Source organism: Mobula hypostoma, chromosome X2 (genome assembly GCF_963921235.1).
Source record: "Mobula hypostoma chromosome X2, sMobHyp1.1, whole genome shotgun sequence".
Lineage (NCBI taxonomy): Eukaryota > Metazoa > Chordata > Chondrichthyes > Myliobatiformes > Myliobatidae > Mobula > Mobula hypostoma.
Genome location: NC_086129.1, coordinates 7,913,334 through 7,939,143, shown reverse-complemented (window position 1 = coordinate 7,939,143; position 25,810 = coordinate 7,913,334).

Below are 25,810 nucleotides of genomic sequence, written 5' to 3'. Positions count from 1 at the left end.
TTTTTCACTCTACTCTTTCATCTGGCATATATATTATACATTTTAAATGATTTTTTTCACACCTTTTTATCAAATTGAGATGATAATCTCTTGTCTGGGTACTGGGCTATCATATAATCATATAGTTTATAAAATTAAAAACAAACATATGAAAAAATGTTGCATTTGTGCAAAAGACCCTCAGATGATCAACCCTGATTATTTTAAATAAGAAAACGTTATTCATTTTCAACGGAATTAGCACTTTTCTTAGTGGGACATGTTTTCTCAAGAACCAGTGATCTATAAATTTGTTGACAACATGACAGTTGGCAGAATTTCAGACAGTGATAAGAGGGCATACATGTGTGGCCTCCGTCGATCGTGGTCGACGATGGGTATTGTGCCTCTGGTAGTCACAAGCCAGGGCAGAGTTGATATGGAGGTCCGTCTGTTGCCCATGCAGTGGGACCCCCTCTCCATGCTGATGACAGGTCCAAAGAAACGACGAAAGTCGATACAGTTTGGTTCCAGCAGTATCACAGGAGTTGCCATGCCAGTGCTGGGTACAGCAGTCAGCTGCCTTCGGGACTCTAACTCCAGATTTTTCCTTGGGGTTTACTCCCAAAGCCTTTCCTGTGAGCGGGTATAGCCACAAGGCAGCAGAGGTTTGAAATCGGAGTTTCCCTCTCCTAGATGAGCGACCATGCGTGGTTTATAACCATATAACAATTACAGCACGGAAACATAGAAACATAGAAAATAGGTGCAGGAGTAGGCCATTCGGCCCTTCGAGCCTGCACCGCCATTTATTATGATCATGGCTGATCATCCAACTCAGAACCCCGCCCCAGCCTTCCCTCCATACCCCCTGACCCCTGTAGCCACAAGGGCCATATCTAACTCCCTCTTAAACATAGCCAATGAACTGGCCTCAACTGTTTGCTGTGGCAGAGAATTCCACAGATTCACCACTCTCTGTGTGAAACAGGCCATCTCAGCCCTTCTAGTCCGTGCCGAACTTGTACTCTCACCTAGTCCCACCGACCTGCACTCAGCCCATAGCCCTCCATTCCTTTCCTGTCCATATAGCTATCCAATTTAACTTTAAATGACAACATCGAACCTGCCTCAACCACTTCTGCTGGAAGCTCGTTCCACACAGCTACCACTCTCTGAGTAAAGAAGTTCCCCCTCATGTTACCCCTAAACTTTTGTCCTTTAACTCTCAACTCATGTCCTCTTGTTTGAATCTCCCCCACTCTCAATGGAAAAAGCCTATCCACGTCAACTCTATCTATCCCCTTCATAATTTTAAATACCTCTATCAAGTCCCCTCTCAACCTTCTACGCTCCAAAGAATAAAGACCTAACTTGTTCAACCTTTCTCTGTAACTTAGGAGGTGAAACCCAGGTAACATTCTTGTAAATCTTCTCTGTACTCTCTCAATTTTATTGACATCTTTCCTATAATTCGGTGACCAGAACTGTACATAATACTCCAAATTTGGCCTTACCAATGCCTTGTACAATTTCAACATTACATCCTGTTACGTACCCCGTAACTGGGTTGCCAAACCAGCAGAAATGGATCACTCAGTTGGAGTCTGGATTACTGGAACTAAGAAAGTTTTATTAAAGAAATAAGCAACACAGTACTCTAATCAAAAGGATAATAACTGCAACGGTTCAGCAATGATAAACACATATGTACACAGAACTAGGATAACAGGATCAATCAAGCTCTATCATCGTCTAGGGGTAAATGACCAGTTTCAAAGTGACGCAAAGTTCAGTTCAATTGAGTTCAGTTCAGTTCACAGTAATCACTGCCGTGGCGGTGGACGGTGGGGGGGGGAAGGAGAGAGAGAGCGAAAGCGAATGAATATTCAAAACGGCTTCCACACAGATGTTCGATATTCTTCGCAGTCAGCTTTCGGGCGAGCCCTTTGTAATGTTTTCTGAGGTCACCGACTGTGACCCCTCCATTTCAGATACGATCGTTCCTCTGCAGTGAACCTGGCACCCAGGCAAGGGCGGACACACACCAGGTTCCCACCGACCGTACCTTTCCACCCTGTGCGTCTACGGCTTGGTCCCGCGATCAGCCCTCCAAAAACTCCCACCGACTTGTGGGAGGTGCACCGCTTCCAGGGTCTCGTTACCTCGGGGTGTCGTGTGTGTCCTGCCTTAGAGAACCTGTCCCTTTTTATCCCCCTACTGGGGTATCGTCTGTCCATCACACTTCAAACAGTTCAGGGTTCAAAAAGGAGCCGATCTTGACAGCTCTCGGACCGTGTCTCCTTCCGTTAAACTCTCCCGTCTCTTCATTAACATTTCCAAATGCTGCTCCATTGTCTTCCTTATCTCTCTTTCTCCTGAAGACAGGTGGCAGACCAACTGTTGATCCCACTGGTGCCAGCACAGGACAGTTAACATCTTAGTCTATGTGTACTTTTTGTAACCCTCTTTCGTCACAATCCCACCTCCTATACTCAATGCTCTGATTAATAAAGGCCAGCAAACCAAAAGCTTTCTTCACCACCCTATCCACATGAGATTCCACCTTCAGGGAACTATGCACCATTATTCCTAGATCCCTCTGTTCTACTGCATTCTTCAATGCCCTACCATTTATCATGTATGTCCTATATTGACTCGTCCTGCCAAAATGCAGCACCTCACATTTTTCAGCATTAAACTCCATCTGCCATCTTTCAGCCCACTCTTCTAACTAGCCTAAATCTCTTTGCAAGCTTTGAAATCCTACTTCATTATCCACAACTCCACCTATCTTAGTATCATCTGCATACTTATTCATCCAATTCACCACCCCATCATCCAGATCATTAATATATATATATATGACAAACAATAATGAGCCCCATCTGCCTGGAACAACTGGTTTAAAGGCACCAGTGGCCCGCCTTTGCCCTTTCTCCTGTCAGTGAGAACAGCTCTGCCGGGCATAAGAACTCTGCCACATGTGAAGGCCAGGAGTTGGACTTGGTTGTCAGAGGCTGTTTGAGGCGCACGCCATGAAGAGCATTTGTTGAGCAGTGAGAGCTCATCCCCACTACCACCCTTCGGGTATGACTACCTTTGGAGGGCACACGAGCAAGATATATCAGCTAGTTCAGTGGTGTTGTAGCAACAACCTTGCACTCAGCTTCAGTAAGACCAAAGACTTCAGAGAGGGTAAAACAAGGGCACACACAGCAGTCCTTATAGAAGAATCAGAAGTGTAAAGAGTGAGAAATTTCAAATTTCCACTCTCAACCTCCACCCTTCACTTGATGTCTTCCCTCACTCAACTCCTACCTCTAATACCTCTGATACCCCTCCTCTTAGCTATTCCCCATCGTCTTTCTTCTTCCTCAGAAGCCATCTTTCACCTCCCTCTAGTTTTCCCCCTGTGTCTCCTCCCCTCTCTCAGCCCCTTCACTGCCTATCACTCTACCCTCCTCCTCTGCCTCAACCTGAGTGTTATGCGTGCATGTGCCTGAGTGTGTACATAGTGTGTGTGTTTGTGTGTGTGTGTGTGTGTGTGTGTGTGTGTGTGTATCTGAGTGTGCATGTTGTGTGCCTGCATGTGCCTGAATGTGTATGTGTTGTGTGTGTGTGTGTGTGTGTGTGTGTGTGTGTGTGTGTGTGTATGTGGTGCGTATGTGTGCCTGAGTGTGTATGTGGTGTGCATGCGTGTGCCTGAGTGTGTACATGGCATGTGTGTGTGCTTGAGTGTGTGTGTGTGTGTGTGTGTGTGTGTGTACCTGAGTGTGTAAGTGGTGTGCCTGCATGTGCCTGAGTGTGCATGTGGTGTGCATCCATGTGCTTGAGTGTGTACGTGGTGTGTGTGTGTGTGTGTGTCTGAGTATGTACGTGGTGTGTGTGTGTGTGTGTGTGTGTGTGTGTGTGTGTCTGAGTATGTACGTGGTGTGTGTGTGTGCCTGAGTGTGTATATGGTGTGCATTTTGCCATCGGTTCATCAGTCTCACAAAACGAACTGTTATTGCTCTGCTCTCACTTAGTGGGTTAAAAAGACTTTCCATGTGGTATCTCCCTTTGACTCTAAAGTGCATTGTGGTGGGGATAAGCAAAAGTAGTCATAATTGTATCATTTCCTCAGTGCAGAAACTAGTGTTCTGTTCAGTTCTATTTATACAGATACATGACATCAAGTCGCACACCTTTTGTATCAAACATACTTCAGCTTACAAGCAAAGACAGTGTTATCACCACCCAAGGCACCGAGGCGAAACATAACACCCAGCTTACAATTATCATGATGAAAGAAAATTACACAGAATAGATACTTACACTCAAAACTCTCTATCTAAATGCCCTGTATATAAGTGTATTTTGTCAATTAAATTTAAATTCCAATCCAAGAAGCCATGTTTGGACCTCTGCAGTCACGGACAGAGACCCTCTGTTGGTCAGGGTCAACCGTGGATTTTGTGTCCTGGTTTTCTACATTTGTGCTGCAGTCGATATGCAAGCCAGGGTAGTAAGATATGGAGAGCAAGCTGTTGTCCACGTGGCTCTTCACACAGCTGATCAATCGCAAGAAATGGCAGAGACCAACATACTTTGACACCAGCAGCACTACAGGAGTTTCCAGTCAGTGTTGAATTCAATACTGGACTGCCTTAACAATTCCAGCTCCGGATCTTCCTCAGGGTTTACTCCCAAGTACTTCTCCATGAGTGGGTATAACTGCAGGGCAGTAGAGGTTTGAGATCAGAGTTTTCCTTCTCCTAGGTGAGCTGCCAACCACAGCTGACGAGCCCCATCTGCCTGAAGTGACTGGTTTTAAGGTGCCAGAAACCTGCCTTTGCCCCTTCTCCAGTCAATAGAAATGGTTCTGCTGGGTTTCATAACTAAGCCAGATGTGAAGGGCTGAGTTGGATTTGGTTGTCAGACTATTTGAGCTGCACATCACTGCAAGTATTTAGTACGTAATGGGAGTTTGTTCCCATTCTCACCCCTGCCCTTCCCCGGCTGTAGCAACTTTAAGGAACCCTGCAGTCATGCAGTAGTCATGGAAATATGGCCTTCTATGGCTGGTCTGGTGGTGCAGATATAAATTCTAACTAAATGTTTCAATTCTCAGACTTTGCACAGTGCAAAGTTAGTTCAGCATGCAAACCTGCTCAGGAAGTGGTTCAGTCAAACAAGGTAGCGTACTGTGGCTTCCTGTCTGCAGTTTTCTGGCTTTTTGACGGGTGATCCATTTGTGCTTTGTTTATACAACCACCTTCGAACAAACTGTCACCAAATGTTGCTCAAAATATTACCATTAATATTACACAAAGAAATGATGGTGTTAACCAAAACCTTGGACCAGAGAACAGATGAGAGGTAACCTAAAAAAGAGGGAAGTTCTGACATAGAAAGTTCCGGAGGCAAGGCGACAAAGGTTAGAGCTAGGCATGGCCACTGAGAATGAACTACTTGAAATCAGATGGGCAACATGATAGGCTTCAGAAGCACTTGGAACTCAGTTGTGTGGTGCTGAAGATGGAGGGGAGACTGAAATGGTAGCCATTGTAGACCAGTAGGCACAGCAGTGATAGCTGGGTAAGGCATCGTGCAAGTTAACACCTGGGCAGCAGATTTCAGATGAGTTTAAGTTCATGGTGGGCTGGGACATCCAGGGGGGGTCTCAGAATGGAGCCCCATTAGAGGCCATCCGCTCAACCCTGGGATGGTGTTATTAATTTTTGCAAACTGATCAGAATACGAAATCCATTTCTGATATATGAATGTACAGATCTGTTAAAAGACAGAGAATTGATGTTCCAAAGACCATTCATCAGAAGACATTTCTTTTATTTGTTGTACAACCAGGTGTATTGCCTTCATGTAGTTGTAAACAATCGTACAATTGCCACAAAGCAATGTTGCTGCTAAATAAAGATCTCTGGTTAGAGCACATTTGGAGTGTTGTGCTCAGTTTTGATTGCCTTGTTATAGGGAGGAGCAGGTGGAAGCTTTAGAGAGGATTCAAGGGGGATTCAAGGCTACTGTTTGGGGGCCTGTAGATAACTCCCATTAGGGTCTTTTTGCCCTTACAATTTCTCAGTTCTATCCATACTGACTCTACATCTCCCGATTCTATGTCCCCCCTTGCAAGGGACTGAATTTCATTCCTCACCAACAAAGCCACCCCACCCTCTCTGCTAACCTGTCTGTACTTTCGATAGGACGTATACCATTGAATATTCATTTCCCAGCCCCGGTCCTCTTGCAGCCATGTCTCTGTTATTCCCACAACATCATACTTGCCAATTTCCAACTGAGCCTCAAGCTCATCCACTTTATTTCTTATACTCTGTGCATTCATATATAATACTTTTAATCCGTTTAGAGTAATACTTTTACTCCCCTCACCTTTCACATCGATTCCTATTGCACTTGGCCGTACTCTCTGATCCCTTCCTGAGTATTCTGCCCCGTTAATTCTGTTGTCTGTCTTAACTTTCCTTATTCTCTCTTTCCCTTTAACTCCATCCCTATATTTCTTCTCCTCCACCCCCATTACTTAGTTTAAACACACCCATGTAACAGTGGCAAACCTGCCTGCCAGAAGGCTGGTTCCCCGTCTGATAAGGTGCAACCCGTCCCTTCTGTACAATTCATCCTTACCCCAAAACAGATCCCAGTGGTCTAAGAATCTAAATCCCTGCTTCCCACACCAGCTCCTCAGCCACACATTCAGATCCCCTATCTCCCTGTTCCTGTCCTCACCAGCACAAGGAACTGGAAGCAAACCAGAGATAACCACCCTGGAGGTCCTGCTTTCCTGCCTTCTTCCGGTTAGATTAAAAGGTCCGCACAACATCGTGTACTTTACTGTAATGTTCTATGTTCTAATTACAAACGCCTATTAAGGGAGGAGGCTATCTGACCTTTTGTTGACTCTTTACTCCACACTCACCAATAATCTTTCTGCATTCCTCATTCTGATTTCCTTCTTATGATTATTCATTCAATCATCTTCCTCGATCCTATTAGAAAAGCAGTTGCAGATGCAACAATTAAAGTGAAAGACAACTCTCCTCCTCTCCTTACATATTCTGCCAGTGATTTTAAATCTCCTCATCTCTTTACATATTCTGCCAGTGATTTTAAGTCTCCTCATCTCCCTACGTATTCTGCAAGTGATTTTAAATTTATTGCTCTCATTGGTGGACCCATGTGTCTGTCTTCTATTTAAGCCTTTGGCTTGTTTGAATACTTCTCATCTCACCTCTTCACCTGATTTTTCAAGGAGAATAATCCCAATATTATGCCTCTCATTCCTTGTAAGCCACCCCTCAATCGCTGGCCTATTTATCATCTAGACAACATGCTCTGCAGGTTTCTCCTGCAGCACCTTGGTAACCACAATGTTTGCAACAAAAATAATTTTATAAGAAATGAAAATGAAATATCAGTTAATAGGCCTTCTAATGCTTTTCTTCCCCAAAACGGACACCTTGGGAGAGCCCATTGTAAATGAAGTATTTGAAGATCTCTGTTTTTACACATTTTCCCTACATGATACACATTACCCAACTATCTTACCAGGTTTCCATGATGATGGTGGTGTTTGGAAACAGCGGCCTCTCCAGGGCCAACCAAAGGTGTGTGATGTTTTAAACATTTTTTATTTACAATCACAAGTCAATGCTGGCCATTAAGAACCTCAAGGCTACCCTTTCAGCGAGCAGCTTGTTGGCCGAGTAGCCGGATTTAGCGCAGGCCATGTTACTGCCCATTACAAAAAGGCATCAAAGTCGATGCATGAAAGTGGTGAACAGTCTAACAGTGAGTAGTTGTCTTGGACATTTCTATTGTGATCAGAAGATCCTGTTGGACATTGGTGATGTAAAATACAGCAAGTCCGTCTCCCTTGTTTATTGGTGAGACAGGCGTCAGGGAAGCCACATGGCCTCATGTGAAGTGAGGACTAGGCCCCAAGCCACAGGCCTGCCTATTGCAGCAATCCAGGAGGTGGGATACCAGGGGTGATGTAGCACAGTGTCCATGCTAGGTTGGGGGCTAGCCCCTCCCGCTGGTGCTGCCCTCCAGTGTTTGCTTGGTGGAAGACAAGCTGGAATCTGTGTGTGAGTACGTTCATCTGCAGAGTGCTAAGAATTGCTTGCTCTTGCCGATAACATCCATGCATCATCAATTTACAGGACATATCACTCATGAACTAGGTCTATATGTTTTGTTGTGTGACTATATGTTTACTGATATCTTGTATGTGCCATATGCTGTGTATGAATGTTGGCTTTGTGTTTTACTCCTTGGCCCTATATGAATGCTGTTTTGTTTGGCTGTTTTCATGGCTATTCATGTATTCAAAGTTCAGGAGTAGCTTCTGAAATGCCTGGTTCGCTGCCGCTGCTACTGTGCGATCGAGAATCTTCGGAGGAAAGGCCCCAAAATCCTCGGCGTTGCCTGCTGCTGGCGGCCGGGGCTGGGGTTGAAGTGTTCGGCAGAGATAGTGCTCGGTGCTTGGTGTCGGAGGGCTGGTCGGAGCTCGAAGTTTTCGGACGACTCAGAGTCGGACTGTGGTCGGGTATGGCAGGGAGAGTTTTCTTCCTTCTCCCGGCTGCGTGAGATGTGGGACTTTCGAGAGACTTTGAACTTTTTTACTGTGCTCATGGCCTGTTCTTCATCAAGTTATGGTATTGCTTGCACTGTTGTAACTATATGTTATAATTATGTGGTTTTTGTCAGTTTTTCAGTCTTGGTCTATCCTGTGTTTCTGTGATATCACACCGGAGGAATATTGTATCATTTCTTAATGCATGCATTACTAAATGACAATAAAAGAGGATTGCGTGTCCTCATAATCTAATCTAATCTAATGAACGCTGTTTTGTTCTGCTGTTTTTCATGGGTATTCATGAATGAACGCTGTTTTGTTTGGCTGTTTTTTATGGATATTCATGTATGAACGCTGTTTTGTTTGGCTGTTTTCATGTATGGTTGAATGGTAATTAAACTTGAACGAACTGCAATTGCTTCATTATAGAAACTATACATTGGGTATTTTCAAAGAAGTACTGAGTAAGGCACAAAATAGAATTCTTTGAAACTTGGTTCAGAATTTCATGACTTTCTCAAGTCAACTAACAATATAGTAATTTTATTGATTTGCCATCAATAATCAACATCTGTGATTTATGATTTATAAAACACCATTAACAATGCAGAACATCCCAAGACTTTTCACAATAATGTGCAATTTTGAGGTGAGAAGTGAGAGAAAAGTTTGGTAAAACGTGTAGATTCTTAAGGAGAGTTTGAAGGAAGAAAGATTTCTGGAGAGAATTCTAGAGCTCATGGATAAAACATTTGAATGCATGATGTAGGGATGCAGAAATTGCCCCTTCAGTGGAAACTGCAGCAAATGTCAAAAGCAATGCCTACGTTCGAAGGATAAAATCTCTGCTCATGCATGATTTAAAGACAGCAAAGGCAAGTACAAGTACCTTGGGTCAAGAATGATGAGTTCGGAGAAGGACATAAAGATACGGAAGGCGCTGGCGTGGAGGGCTGCGAACGACATGAAGGAAATCTGGAAGTCAAAGGGCTTAAAAGGGGTTTAAAAGAGGGCTTAAAAAGAGGATTTTCATAGCAGTCATAGAGTCCATTCTCACGTAGGGATGCAAGACGTGGACACTCACCAAGACGACGCGGAAGTCTCTATATAGTTGCTATACACGAATGCTCCGGATGGCTCTTGACTTGAGTTGGCAACAGCACATGACAAACGTTGAGCCCTATAACAACCTACTGATGCTCTCCACTAAAATCGAGGCGAGAAGACTGCAACTAGCGGGGCACTGTCTATGCCACCCCGAGCTACCTGCCAGCCTAGTCATCATATGGGAGCCCAAGCACGGGAGGATGAACCCTGGGCGCCCTCCCAAGACTATGGTCAACACGTTCCCAGAAGACAGCGGCGCGGCTAATATAGATGAACTGAACACACTGATGAGGGAGAGGGAGAAGTGGAGAGTCCGTCATCGTGCCTGACGCCGGCCCCCTAGGCCTGAGTCAACGTAGTTGTAAAGGCAATGGAAAGGTCAGTCAGAGGTATTATGCCCTCAGTATCACAAGGGCTGAGCTTGTGTTTTCAGACAGCACCATGACAGGCCAAGGAGCAATCCTTGAGAGTCTCGAGGTCATAGTGCAGAACTGGGAAGAAAAGTCAACACAGTTAGCAAGGGTCTCCATCATCTAATAACTGCATTACTTCTGAAGTGATTCTTATTTCAAATATTTCAAGCATCACTGGAAAAAAAACACCACAAACTTCATTAACTTCATGGTTTAATTCACTTGAGGTACTTTTAGGATGTTATCAGTAATTTTGTGGCTTGTGAACCCAAAATGAACAAATATAATAAACTTTTCATTTCAAATTTAGATTTTAATCGCCCATCTATGAAAAAGAATATTGCACCACTGAAAAATAAATTTAATAAATAATTTTCAGAAATCATGATTTATAAAGTTAAAATTTAAGATTAGCTTTATTTGTTAAATGTACATCAAAACATACAGTGAAATACGTCGTTTGCATCAATACCAATACAGTCCAAGAATGTGTTGGGGACAGCCCACAAGAGTTGGCGCACTTCTAATGCCAACATAGCATGCCTACAGCTACTAGCCCCAAGCCTAAACCGTTTGTCTTTGGAATGTGGGAGGAAACCAGAGCACCAGAAGGAAACCCACATGGTCACAGGGAAAACTCTTTGCAAACAGTGTGGGTACTCAACCTCCAACACTGGTGCTGTAAAGAGTTATGCTGAAACCCACGTGGTCACAGAGAAAACACAAACTCTTTGCAAACAGTGTGGGTATTCTGTCTCTGTGTCTCTGTGTGTCTCTCTCTCACACACACATAGAACATCAAGAAGAATGAAAGAAACAAGTGGTGAACTAGAGTCCATTCTTCTGCCTTCGATTTCTGCGATGGATGACTTGTTTGTCTGCATTGTCGGTATGTCTTTTTGGCTCATAGGAATCGTAAGTGTGCTTTGCAAATCCTTTGTGTTAGAAATGGTTTATAATTTGGAAATCTTTTATAACTCTGAGTTTTAAATGTGTTCTAAGAATGTTGTCTGGATTTAAATGTGTATCACTAAAAATAAATAAACTGTTTTAAACCACTGTGTTAGCTGGAAGTACCTTCTCCTTGACGGGGGTGGGAGGACCTACTGCTCAAACAGTGGGTATGGCAGCTAAACTCACTGTGGAAAATAAACAAGGAAGCGATCTAGTCTTTGAAGTTTGTGTAGTTTGCAGTATAACCTTCATTTAGTAGGTGTATCCCTAGCTATCTCTATTGCACAGGGCTTAAGGTCTTCGTTTGAGTTTAGAACTTTAAAGTCAGCAAACCCAATACCATCTGTTACGTACCCCGTAACTGGGTTGCCAAACCAGCAGAAATGGATCACTCAGTTGGAGTCTGGATTACTAGAACTAAGAAAGTTTTATTAAAGAAACAAGCAACACAGTACTCTAATCAAAAGGATAATGAATGCAACAGTTCAGCAATGATAAACACACATGTGCACAGAATTAAGATAACAGGATTAATCAAGCTCTATCGTTGTCTAAGGGTAAATGACCAGTTTCAAAGTGACGCAAAGTTCAGTTCAATTTAGTTCAGTTCAGTTCGCAGTAATCGCTGCCGTGGCGATGGACAGTGGGGGGAAGGAGAGAGAGAGCAAAACGAATGAATATTCAACACAGCTTCCACACAGACCTTCGCAGTCAGCTTTCGGGCGAGTCCTTTGTGATGTCATCTGAGGTCACCGACCGTGACCCCTCCGCTTCCAGATATGATCGTTTCCCTGCGGTGAACCTGGCACCCAGGCAAGGGTGGACACACACCAGGTTCCCGCCGATCGTGCCTTTCCACCCTGTGCGTCTATGGCCCGGTACTTCCCACCGACTTGTGAGAGACGCACCGCTTCCAGGGTCTTGTTACCTCGGGTGTCGTGTATGTCGCCTTAGCGAACCTGTCCCTTTTTATCCCCCTGCTGGGGTATCGCCTGTCCATCACTTCAAACAGTTCAGGGTTCAAAGGGGGAGCCGATCTTGACAGCTCTCTTTCTGTTACTCTCTCTCCTGTCCCTTCATTACATATCTCCAAATGCTGCTCCATTGTTTTCCTTATCTCTCTCTCTCCTGAAGACAGGTGGCAGACCAACTGCTGATCCCACCGGTGCCAGCACAGGACAGCTACATCTTAATCTATGTGTATTCTCGTCACACATCACAGACCCAGAGTGTTGAAAAGCCCCTGGTGGATGTGCTTCCCCAATGTCTTTGTCATTCCCATTATAAAATTAGGTCAAAACATTGAGTAACATAATCTACAAATTTTTTTAGTCTTATTTTGTTTAGCTGTGAAGGCTTAGTTATTACTAAAGATGCCTTCAGAAAAATGGGTAGCAGTTCAGGAAGAAATAACAATGGTGGTGCAAGTCATTTTTCTTCATTTCAAGAAGTGAAAGGTTTCAAGTGTGTGCCCACTTTATGTGATTATATTCCAAGGTGGTTGGAGCTTGATAAACATCTCTCCATCACACAGAAACAGGGATGGACTGAAGACACAATGAAGCCTGAAAACATACTCATCCTGTCCTCAATTCAATCGTGCTTGTTCCTTTGGGACACTGGATTGACCACCTGTGTCAATCAGGAAGCTTATGCATGCAGCATAGAAACAGGCTACTCGTACGCATTCGGTGTATAAGGTTCACACAAGCTTCCTCTCTCTTCTCTGCATTTGACTCAGTCAGCACAACTTTCTTTCCCTTCTCCCCCACACAAAACTTTGCTTCCTTTTAAATGTATCAATATAATTTACCTCAATTATTCCCTGTGGTAGGAAGTTCTACACTCTAACCACTGTGGCTACAGAACTTCCTCCAAAATGCTCTGCTAAATTCAGCAACGATCAGTGCATACTTTAACCCCTGGTTGAGATCATAGGGCTCCCATGTAATCTCTGCTCAGGAATAAGCAGGATTGTTGTGTTGCAGTCAATGAGAAAGATCTTCCCTTGAACTTTCGTTTGTGGGATGGCTGGAAACAAGCATGCTCCCCTGACTTCAGCAGTAAACACACAGAACTCTGATTCTGATCAGAAATTGAACTAAATAGGGCCACAAAAAATGTTCATTCAGATCAATGCAAATAGCTGACTCTTCAGCTGGACATACTCCCTTGTTTAAACCTTTTCTCTGTACCTTTCACATTCCTTTCCAACACAAATTGAGGTCTATTTTAAATAAAGGAAGAGGCTATTGCACCATGTATGCTAGCAGTAACCTAGAACTAAATTAATACCATTCCTTTAACAGTGTCTGTCTAGATCACTAATCTTCTTTCCCAGAATGTGGACTAAGGTAAGCAGGAGGCGTTGTTGTCACTGTGCTTTGATCAAGAGTTGACAAGACCAAACCAAGAGGAAGAGAGTTAAATACAATGATAAAGAAACCCTGGTTGGCTGTCTCACATACATGATTGCCATCTTCTTTCTTCTGTCTGCCTGCAACAGCGCCCAGACTCCATGGCAGAGTCTGTGCTTGTGACAACAAGTGTGCTTTAGGAGAATACAAGGGAGCAGAGAAGAGTGTCTGTGAAAAGATGCCAGCCAAGATTGTTGAGACAACAATTACTTTAAAAGACAGATCGAGACATCAGATAATAAACAAGTATGTACTACACAAGCTTACTTCTTATAAAGCCAAAGCCTAGTGTGTAAGCTTCCCCTTTTCATGTTTCTAATTGAATTTCATATCACAAGATCGAGTTTTTCTGGGAAAAAAAATCTGAAAAGATTTTCCCTTTCCCACTTCTCCTAAATTTGCAGTTTAGCCCAAAAAAAGTCCTCGTTTGTCAGAATATCGTGAATATAAAGCTTCATTCTAGGAAATCAGAGTCATAGAAAAGTACAGCACAGAAACAGGCCCTTCAGCCCATGCTCAACCATTTAAACTGCCTACTTCCATTGACCTGCACCAGAACCATAGCCCTCCAATACCCCTACCATCGATGTACATATTCAACTTTCACTTAAACATTGAAACTGAGCTTATGCTGGCAGCTTATTCCGCACTATCACGACCCTCTGTGTGAAGAAGTTTCCCCTCATGTTCCCCTTAAACTTTTCACCTTTCACCCTTAACCCATGACTTCTACTTATAGCCCCACTCAATCTCAGTGGAATAAGCCTGCTTGCATTTACTCTATCTATAGTGTTCAGAATTTTGTATACCTCGATCAAATCTCCTCTGAATCTTCTACATTCCAAGGAATACAGTCCTAACCTATTCAATCTTTCCTTATAACTCAGGTTCTGCAGTCCCGGCAACATCCTTTAAATTTTCTCTGTACTCTTTCAACTTTATTTACATCTTCCCTGTAGGTAGGTAACCAAGACTGCACACGATATTCCAAATTAGGCCTCAGCAATGTCTTATACAACTTCAACATTACATCCCATCTTCTGTACTCAATGCTTTGATTTATAAAGGCCAATGTGCCAAAAGCTTTCCTTACAACGCCATCAATCTGTGCTATGGCTTTCAATGAATTAAGGGGCCTGTATTCCCATTTCCCTTTGTCTTACCACACTCCTCAGTCCCCGACTGTTCACTGTGTAAGATCTACCCTGGTTGGTCATATTGAAGTGCAACATCTCACACTGGGCTGCATTAAATTCCATCTGTCATTTTTCAGCCCATTTTTCCAGCTGATGCAGATCCCTCTACAAGCCATGATAGCCTTCCTCACTGTCCACTACACCCCCAGTCTTGATGTCGTCCACAAATCTGCTGATCCAGCTAACCACATTATCATCCAGATTATTGATATAGAAGACAAACATCAATGGACCCAGCACCGATCTCTGTGGCACCCCACTAATCTTAGGCCTCCAGTCAGAGAGGCAACCATCTACTACCACTCTCTGGCTTCTCCCACAAATTCAGTTTGCTACCTTATCCTGCAAGCCAAATGACGGAACTTTCTTGAACAGCTTCCCATGCAGCACCTGCCAAATACCTTACTGAAGTCCACGTAGACAACATCCACTGCCTTGCCTTCATCCAATTTCCTGTTAACTTCCTCAAAAAACTCTACAGAATCCATTACACGTGCAAAGCCATGAAACTCTACAAGATCCATTACACGTGCAAAGCTATGCTGCCTGTCCTTAATTAGTCCATATCTATCCAAATACTCATATATCCGGACTCTTGGAATATGTTCAAGAGTCAGGCTCACCAGCCTATAATTTCCAGTTTTTTTTTAAACAGTGGAACAACATTGGCTATCCTCTAACCCTCCAGCATCTCGCCTGTCGCTAAGAGTGATTTAAATATCTCTGCTAAGTCCCCAACAATTTCTCCACTTACCTCCCACAGAGTCCAAGGGAACACCTTTTCAGGTCCTCAGGAATTATCCACCCTAATTTGCCTCAAGACAGCAAACACCTCCTCTGTAATCTGTATCGGGTCCATGAAGTTGATGTCATTTTGCCTTACTTCTCTGGATTCTATGTCCATCTCCTGAGTAAATACAGATGCAAAATATGCATTTAAGATCTCTTTTGGCTCGACACATGGATACCATCCTGATCTTCCAGAGAACCAGTTTTTGTCCCTGACAACCCTTTTGTTCTTAACATATCAGTGAAATCCCTTGGGATTCTCCCTCACCTTGTCTTCATACCTTCTTTTATTTTACTTTCTTTCTTAAGTCATCTCTTGCATTTCTTATAAAACATAAGCACCTCATTTGTTCCTACCTGCCTGTATCTGCTATGCACCTCCTTTTCTTTCCTTTACCAGGGCCTGAGTATCTCTTGAAAAACAAGGTTCCCTATACCTGTTGTCTTTACCTTTTATTCTGACACACACATACAAACGTTGTACTCTCAAAATTTCACTTTTCAAGGCCTCCCCCTTACGAAGGAGACCTTTACCAGAAAAAAAGGCTGTCCCAAACCACACTTGCCAAATCCTTTCTGAGACCATCAAAATAGTCCTTTCTCCAATTTAGAACCTCAACCCACGGACCAGACCTATCTTTTTGCATACCTACTTTGAAACTATTGGCATTGTGATCTCTAGATACAAAGTGCTCACCTACACAAATTTCTGTCACCTGCCCTGGCTCTTTCCCTAAAAACAAATTTGGTGTAAATATCTCTGCTGTCACTCCCATGTGATACAGAGGGGACTGAGAACGCACTATCCTTCCAGAGATGTAGGCTGCTCGCTAAAGAATAGGCATTAAAGCTGCTGGTACTAAATCATCCTGTGACCTTTGTTTACCCCTCAGTCATTATCATATTCTGATTGCGAAATTCTCTCTGCGTAGCCATGGAAGTTTTTCATTGGCTGTCTGGAACTTGGAGGGGAACTGATTTCATGAAGAGCACGATGTAAACAGATCTTGTTTACAATGTTCTTGACACAATTTGACAGATTGCAAAATTTCATTTTAATCTTCAGAAAGCTTTACTCATTGGTGGCCAACATATAACCATACATATAACCATAAAACAATTACAGCAGGGAAACAGGCCATCTCGGCCCTTCTAGTCTGTGCCGAACTTGTACTCTCACCTAGTCCCACCGACCTGCACTCAGCCCATAACCCTCCATTCCTTTCCTGTCCATATAGCTGTCCAATTTAACTTTAAATGACAACATCGAACCTGCCTCAACCACTTCTGCTGGAAGCTCGTTCCACACAGCTACCACTCTCTGAGTAAAGAAGTTCCCCCTCATGTTACCCCTAAACTTAACTCTCAACTCATGTCCTCTTGTTTGAATCTCCCCCACTCTCAATGGAAAAAGCCTATCCACGTCAACTCTATCTATCCCCCTCATAATTTTAAACACCTCTATCAAGTCCCCCCTCAACCTTCTACGCTCCAAAGAATAAAGACCTAACTTGTTCATCCTTTCTCTGTAACTTAGGAGATGAAACCCAGGCAACATTTTAGTAAACCTCCTCTGTACTCTCTCAATTTTATTGACATCTTTCCTATAATTCAGTAACCAGAACTGCACACAATACTCCAAATTTGGCCTTACCAATGCCTTATACAATTTCAACATTACATCCCAACTCCTATCCTCAATGCTCTGATTAATAAAGGCCAGCATACAAAAAGCTTTCTTCACCACCCTATCCACATGAGATTCCACCTTCAGGGAACTATGCACCATCATTCCTAGATCCCTCTGTTCTACTGCATTCTTCAATGCCCTACCATTTACCATGTATGTCCTATTTTGATTAGTCCTACCCAAATGTAGCACCTCACATTTTTCAGCACTAAACTCCATCTGCTATCTTTCAGCCCACTCTTCTAACTATCCTAAATCTCTCTGCAAGCTTTGAAAACCTACTTCATTATCCACAACGCCGCCTATTTTAGTATCATCTGCATATTTACTAATCCAATTTACCACCCCATCATCCAGATCATTAATATATATGACAAACAACATTGGACCCAGTACAGATCCCTAAGGCACACCGCTACACACTGTCCTCCAATCTGACACACAGTTATCCACCACTACTCTCTGGCGTCTCCCATCTAGCCACTGCTGAATCCATTTTACTACTTCCATATTAATGCCTAACAATTGAACCTTCCTAACTATCCTTCCGTGTGGAACCTTGTCAAAGGCCTTACTGAAGTCCATATAGACAACATCCACCGCTTTACCCTCGTCAACTTTCTTAGTAACCTCATCAAAAAATTCAATAAGATTTGTCAAACATGACCTTCCACGCACAAATCCATGTTGACTGTTCCTAATCAGACCCTGTCTATCCAGATAATTATATATACCATCTCTAAGAATACTTTCCATCAATTTACCCACCACTGATGTCAAACTCACAGGCCGATAATTGCCAGGTTTACTCTTAGAACCCTATTTAAACAATGGAACCACATGAGCAATACGCCAATCCTCCGGCACCATCCCCATTTCTAATGACATTTGAAATATTTCTGTCAGAGCCCCTGCTATTTCCACACTAACTTCCCTCAAGGCCCTAGGGAGTATCTTGTCCAGACCTGGAGACTTATCCACTTTTATATTCCTTAAAAGCGCCAATACTTCCTCTCCTGTAATTGTCATACTTCCCATAACTACCCTTCTTGTTTCCTTTACCTTACACAATTCAATATCCTTCTCCTTAGTGCATACCGAAGAAAAGAAATTGTTCAAAATCTCCCCCATCTCTTTTGGCTCCGCACATAGCTGTCCACTCTGATTCTCCAAGGGACCAATTTTATCCCTCACTATCCTTTTGCCACTAACATTACTGTAGAAACCCTTTGGATTTATTTTCACCTTACTTGCTAAAGCAGCCTCGTATTTTCTTTTAGCTTTTCTAATTTCTTTCTTAAGATTCTTTTTACATTCTTTATATTCCTCAAGTACCTCATTAACTCCAGGCTTCCTATATTTATTGGAGGTCCCTCTCTTTTTCCAAACCAAGTTTCCAATATCTCTTGAAAACCATAGAAACCATAGAAACTACAGCACAGAAACAGGCCTTTTGGCCCTTCTTGCTGTGTCGAACCATTTTCTGCCTAGTCCCACTGACCTGCACACGGACCATATCCCTCCATACACCTTCCATCCATGTATCTGTCCAATTTATTCTTAAGTGTTAATAAAGAACCCACATTTACCACCTCATCTGGCAGCTCATTCCATACTCCCACCACTCTCTGTGTGAAGAAGCCCTCCCTAATGTTCCCTTTAAACTTTTCCCCCCTCACCCTTAACCCATGTCCTCTGGTTTTTTTCTCCCCTTGCCTCAGTAGAAAAAGCCTGCTTGCATTCACTCTATCTATACGCATCATAATTTTATATACCTCCATCAAATCTCCCCTCATTCTTCTACGCTCCAGGGAATAAAGTCCTAACCTATTCAACCTTTCTCTGTAACTGAGTTTCTCAAACCATGGCTCTCTTAAACTTCTAACTTTTCCTTTCAACCTAACAGGAACATAAAGATTCTGAATCCTCAAAATTTCACCTTTAAATGACCTCCATTTCTCTGTTACATCCTTCTCGTAAAACAAATTGTCCCAATCTACTCCTTCTAAATCCTTTCACATCTCCTCAAAGTTAGCCTTTCCCCAATCAAAAATCTTAATCCTAGGTCCAGTCCTATCCTTCTCCATAATTACACTGAAACTAACGGTATTGTGATCACTGGACCTGAAGTGCTCCCCAACACATATCTCCGTCACCTGCCCTATCTCATTCCCTAACAGGAGATCCAACACTACCCCTCTCTAGTTGGTACTTCTATGTATTGCTCTAAAAAACGATCTTGCATACATTTACAAACTCCAAACCATCCAGCCCCTTTACAGAATGGGCTTTCCATTCTATGTTTGGAAAATTAAAATCTCCCACAATCACAACCTTGTGTTACTACAAATATCAGCTATCTCCTTACAAATTTGCTCCTCCAGTTCTCGGTCCCCATTAGGTGGTCTATAATACACCCCTATAAGCGTCACAACACCTTTCCTATTCCTCAATTCCACCCAAATAGCCTCCCTAGATGAGTCCACTAATCTATCCTGCCAGAGAACTGCTGTTATATATTCTCTGACTAGCAATGCAACACCTCCCCCTCTTGTCCCTCCAATTCTATCACATCTGAAGTAACGAAATTCTGGAATATTTAGTTGCCAGTCACAGCCCTCCTGCAACCATGTTTCACTAATAGCTACAACATCATATTTCCAGGTATCAACATGGCTGCCTCCTCAGCCCCCTGATGACCACTTAGCCAGATTCTGCTCCAACTCCATCTACAGATAATAACAGTGTAATGGGCCATATCTCAAACAACAATCAGAGTACAGGAAGCAGATAAAGAGCCCAGTAACAGGGTGTCATGACAACTTTTCCCTCAGCTGGTCATTGACGTCAGAAAGGGAGGCATTGTGCATGATCCTGTTTACGTCAATAGTGCTGGAGTTGAGAGCTTGAAGTTCACCTGTCCGATTCCAACCAGCTCTCCAGCAACTCTACTTCCTCAGGCAGCTAAAGAAACTTGGCATAACCACTCTGATCCTAACCAATTTTTATCAATGCACCGGAGAAAGCATTATGGTTTGGTATGGCAACTGCTCTGTGAGTGACTGTGAGAAACTGCAGAGAGCTATGGACACAACTCTGCTCTTCATGGAATCCTGCCTCCCCTGCCGACACTGTGTCTACACTGAGTGCTGCCTTGGCATCAAAGACCCATCTACCCCAGATATCCTCTGCTCTCCACCATCTCCCCCACCCCATTAGAGAGTACATAGACTATGGTTTCTATCCTGCTGTTCCAAAACTATTGAACAGTTCCCCAGTACAATAATACAGGCCCTTGACATCATAATCTACCTTGTCCCTTACTGCCTGCCTGCACTACACTTTGCAAGACTTCATTCTGCACTCTGTTACTGACTGTTGTAATGAATTGATATACATGATCTGCAAGACAGTTTTTCCTTGTACTTTGATACGCGTGACAATAATAAACCAATTTATCAGCCGTGAGGAACAGGCACAGTTTGTCCTCTGTGGTTATGCAAGAAGGCATGAAAGGGACCAGGGGAAAGCCATTGTGTGACTGCACCAAAGATGTTGCAACATGACCAGATCAGCTGAGGAAAAGGCAATGTTCAAAGGTTGTTGCTTCTCATTACTTTTTCTTGGGTTTGGTGTGTGCGGACTATCATGCCTATTTAACCTCCTGGTAAAATCAGTACTTCAACTTTCTGAAGTCGTTCCTTGTGACACCTCTGCAGGAATAAGACTAAAAATCTAGCAGAGAGTTCATAAAACTATCAAACAGCAGTCAAGTCCACCTATATCACCTCAAAATACAAACACTGTTGTTTTCCAGACCTGCATCCACAGAATCGAGGCCCTGATGACAATCAACTAACTCTGGTAGGCAGGCCAGTTGTTCTCATGGTGGCCTGAGATTCCCAGAACAAGAATACTACCCTCTCATGAAGAGATTCCTAAGAAGGCTGATAAAACACTGCAAGGATGCTTTTCAAAATTTCCATGAAGTTACTGTGACTGATGGAAACCACTACATTTTGATGGAGGAGACTCTGGGACGTCACTAAACATCTCGAGACTCTACAATAGGAAATACACAGAATCTATGAATCCTCCTCATCTCCAGCAACTGCTAAGAAAAGAAAAACTACCGAGAACAACCTTCTATTCCCAATGTTTATTTCAAACCTGCACTTGGACAATGGCTGGACAAGGCTTTGTTTGAATAATCTAGTTCGATTTTTAATTTCAAATCTGCAAATAAAATGCAACTTTAAATTAAAATTACAGTTGCTGAATGAAAGACTGAATTTCTGGATGTTGTATCATTGGACATTGTGGCATAACAAATGGGTCTGGAGACAGTTTTAGAGTATAGAATAGGCACAGCCAGGGTAACATTAGGAAATCAATTCTTATGACATCTCACCTCATTCATATAATGAGCTGCTCTTCAGAATTCAAAGGTGCTCACCCAAAGCAGCTGCTTTAGCCTTGTACAAAGTTGCTGAGGAACTAAGTACCTGTTGAAGACCTCAGCAAGTTAGGATTCTCCGGTGTGAAGCACATCCAATCCTGAGTTTCTGGCTTGCGTATAGTCACCATCAAGAACATCTCCTGATTCAAACCCATATCTATTCAAAATTAACAAGCCTGACTTGCATATAGAGGTGTACAAGATAATGAGAGGCATTGATCATGTGGATAGTCAGAGGCTTTTCCCTAGGGCTGAAATGGCTCGCACGAGAGGGCATAGTTTTAAGGTGCTTGGAAGTAGGTACAGAGGAGATGTCGGGGTAAGTTTTTAATGCAGAGAGTGGTGAGTGTGTGGAATGGGCTGGTGGTGGTGGAGGCGGAAACAAGAGGGTATTTTAAGAGACTCCTGGATGGCTACATGGAGCTTAGAAAAATAGAGGGCTATGGGTAAAGCCTAGGTAGTTCTAAGGTAAGGACAGGTTCGGCACAGCTTTGTGGGCCAAAGGGCCTGTATTGTACTGTATGTTTTCTATGTTTCTATGCACAGTATCTGCCTTGTAACTGTAAAGAATTAGACTCAGTAACACTTTATCAAATGTACCTGTTCCCCTGCTCGTTAATGTAAACATCTAATCAGACAATCATGTGGCATTTTATCAGACACAGCTGTACCCCTGTCGTTAATGTAAATATCTAATCAGACAATCATGTGGCATTTTATCAGACACAGCTGTACCCCTGTCATTAATGTAAATATCTAATCAGACAATCATGTGGCATTCTATCAGACACACCTGTACCCCTGTTGTTAATGCAAATATCTAATCAGGCAAACATGTAGCACTTTATCAGACACACCTGTACTCCAGTCATTAATGTAAGTATTTAATCAGCCAATCATGTGACACTTTATCAGACACACCTGTACCCCTGTCATTAATGTAAATATCTAATCAGCCAATCATGTGACACTTTATCAGACACACCTGTACCCCTGTCATTAATGTAAATATCTAATCAGCCAATCATGTGACACTTTATCAGACACACCTGTACCCCTGTCATTAATGTAAATATCTAATCAGCCAATCATGTGACACTTTATCAGACACACCTGTACCCCTGTCATTAATGTAAATATCTAATCAGCCAATCATGTGACAGTTTATCAGACACACCTGTACCCCTGTTGTTAATGCAAATAGCTAATTAGGCCATCATCTGGCAAAAACTCAATGTATAAAAGCATGCAGACGTGGTCAAGAGGTTCAGTTGTTGTTCAGACCAAAGATCAGAATGGGGAAAAAATGCGAACTAAGTGAGTTCGAGCGTGGAATGATTGTTGGTGACAGGTGATGAAGTAGTTTGAGTATCTTAGAAACTGCTGATCTCCTGGGATTTTCACACCCAACAGTCTCCAGAGTTTACAGAGGATAGTGTGAGAAAGAAATAACATTCAGTGAGCGGCAGTTCTGCAGGTGAAAATGCATTGTTAATGAGAGAGGTCAGTGAAGAACAGCCAGATGTTCGAGCTGACAGGAAGGGAACAGTACCTCAAATAACCATGCATTACAACGAGTGGTGTACAGAGGAGCATTTCTGAATGCACAACACATCAGATTTCGAAGTGGATGGGCTACAGCAGCAGACGACCACAGCAGGTTCCACTCTTGTGCCTAATAAAGTGACCACTGAGTGTATCTGTTTCAGTGAGATTACCTACTTATCAATTAGTTCTTTATGTTTTGGTTAAAGTTAATGCCACTATATAGTTCACTTTTCTTTTGCAGAAGCAACCAGATGCGTTACATGTAAGTAATCAAAGTGCACAACAGGAAGCACTCTGCCATAAAGAGGTTGCTCCCATTCATGAGTAAACCTGTGGTCAACTGCTTGTACCTTTTTTTTCCTTTCATGGGGTGGAAGATTGTTTAGTAAGAAGCAGAACAATTTGTCAAACTTTATCCCACTCCAACTTTTAAACTTAGCTCTGACTCTAACACTTGTGGGCACGGGTCTCGGCCTGAAACGTCGACTGCACCTCTTCCTACAGATGCTGCTTGGCCTGCTGCGTTCCACCAGCAACTTTGATGTGTGTTGCTTGGGCACCATTTAAGGTCAGCGGTGGACAGTGCTTTACACCACCAACACTTGCATCAGTTTCAAAATTATTCTGCATGTGCTTCTGCCTTTTCTGTATTTTCCAAACCACAGACACACTTTAAATACAGTGTGGGCTTTTCTCATGAGTCCAGTTTCCATGTTACGTGGGGGGTGTGTGGGGGGGGAAACACTGTCATTTAAACAAATATATATAGGACGGCCTCATGAGTCCAGTTTCCATGTTACGTGGGGGGTGTGGGGGGGGGAAACACTGTCATTTAAACAAATATACAGGACGGCCTCATGAGTCCAGTTTCCATGTTACGTGGGGGGTGTGGTGGGGGGAAAGACTGTCATTTAAACAAATATATAGGACAGTCTCAAATCAGAACGGCATTCAAAATTATTCTACACGTGCTTCTCTCTTGTATGCTCATGACAACCCCTTTTATCAACCATCTACACTATTCAAAAAAATACTGTGCTGTATTAATCTAACAATCAGTTGTTCTTTGAATCAAGGAAAGAAACCAGAATAAATTGGTTTCCTCCAACCTGATGGCATGAATATCAATTTCTCCTTCCAGTAAAAAAAATTCCCTCGCTGTCCACTCTCCGTCTCTTCCCCAATCTTACTTCATGCCTCTTTTTACCTGCCTACCACCTCCCTCTGGGACCCCTCCTCCTTTCCTTTCACCTATGGTCCACTCTCCTCTCCTTTCAGATTGCTTCCTCTCCAGCACTTTACCTTTCCTACCCACCTGGCTTCACTTATCACCTTCTAGCTATCCTCCTAACCCCTCCTCCACATTCTTATTCTGGCAGATTTCCCCTTCCTTTCTGCTCCAGAAGAAGGGTGTAGTCTCGAAACATTAACTGTTAATTCATTTCCATAGATGCTGCCTGACCTGCTGAGTTTGTGTGTGTGTGTGTGTGTGTGTGTGTGTGTGTGTTGCTCTGGATTTCCAGCATCTACAGAATCTCTTGTGTTTATTCCTCTCCATAGATGCTGCCTGACCTGCTGAGCTCTTCCAGCATTTTGTGTGTATGTGTGTGTGTGTGTGTGTTGCTCTGGATGTCCAGCATCTGCAGAATGTCTTGTGTTTTTCATTTCCATAGATGCTGCCTGACCTGTTGAGTTCCTCCAGCATTTTGTGTGTGTTGCTCTGGATTTCCAGCATCTGCAGAATTTCTCAGGTTCTTCCTGATCTTCCATGTCCTGCTGTTCTGATCAGTGACCACAAATCTTTCCCTAATGCACAAACTAACCAATGTGGGTCCTGACCTGAGCACCAGCTCAACTCAAGCCAGCTTCTTCCTCAGTCCAAGCAGCTCAGTGTTGATCCTAAATAACTGTTACATCTCCAGTCTGACTGCCTGACCCTAACTCTTACCCCAGACCAGGCCTACTCCCTGGACAGCACAGATTCATTTACAACAAAGAATTACATTCTTTCCTGAAGTCCAAGGTATTTATGTATGAGTGCTCCAAACAATATGGTTCTGATTTATTGACATAAAAGCCACTGTTATTAGTTCCGAGCTTACTGCCCTCGTAGGCAATGCCATAAAGGCAGTGATTGATTCTATAGTTTGCATTGGCAAGTATCAATAAGGGAACATAATAATCATGAAGGACCTTAAACCCATTGTGTAACTCATCCTTAAAGTGGAAAGACTAAAGACAGAGGAGGTGCAGGATTCATTGAGGCCAAGTAAGGTCAATATTTGGATCAGAGAGATCCTGGGGTCCGAGTCCATAGGACACTCAAAGCTAATTGACAGTGTTGTTAAGAAGACTTATGGTGTGTTGGCCTTCATCAACCATGAGATTGAGTTCAAGAGCTATGAGGTAATGTTACAGCTATTTAAAACCTTGGTCAGGCCCCACTTGGAGTACTGTGCTTAGTTCTGGTCACCTCACAACAGGAAGGATGTGGAAACTATAGGAAGGGTGCAAAGGAGATTTACAAGGATGTTGCCTGGATTGGGGAGCTTGCCTGATGAGAATAGGTTGAGTGAACTTGGCCTTTTCTCCTTGGAGTGATGGAGGATGAGAGGTGACCTGATAGATGAGAGTCATTGATCATGTGGATAGTCAG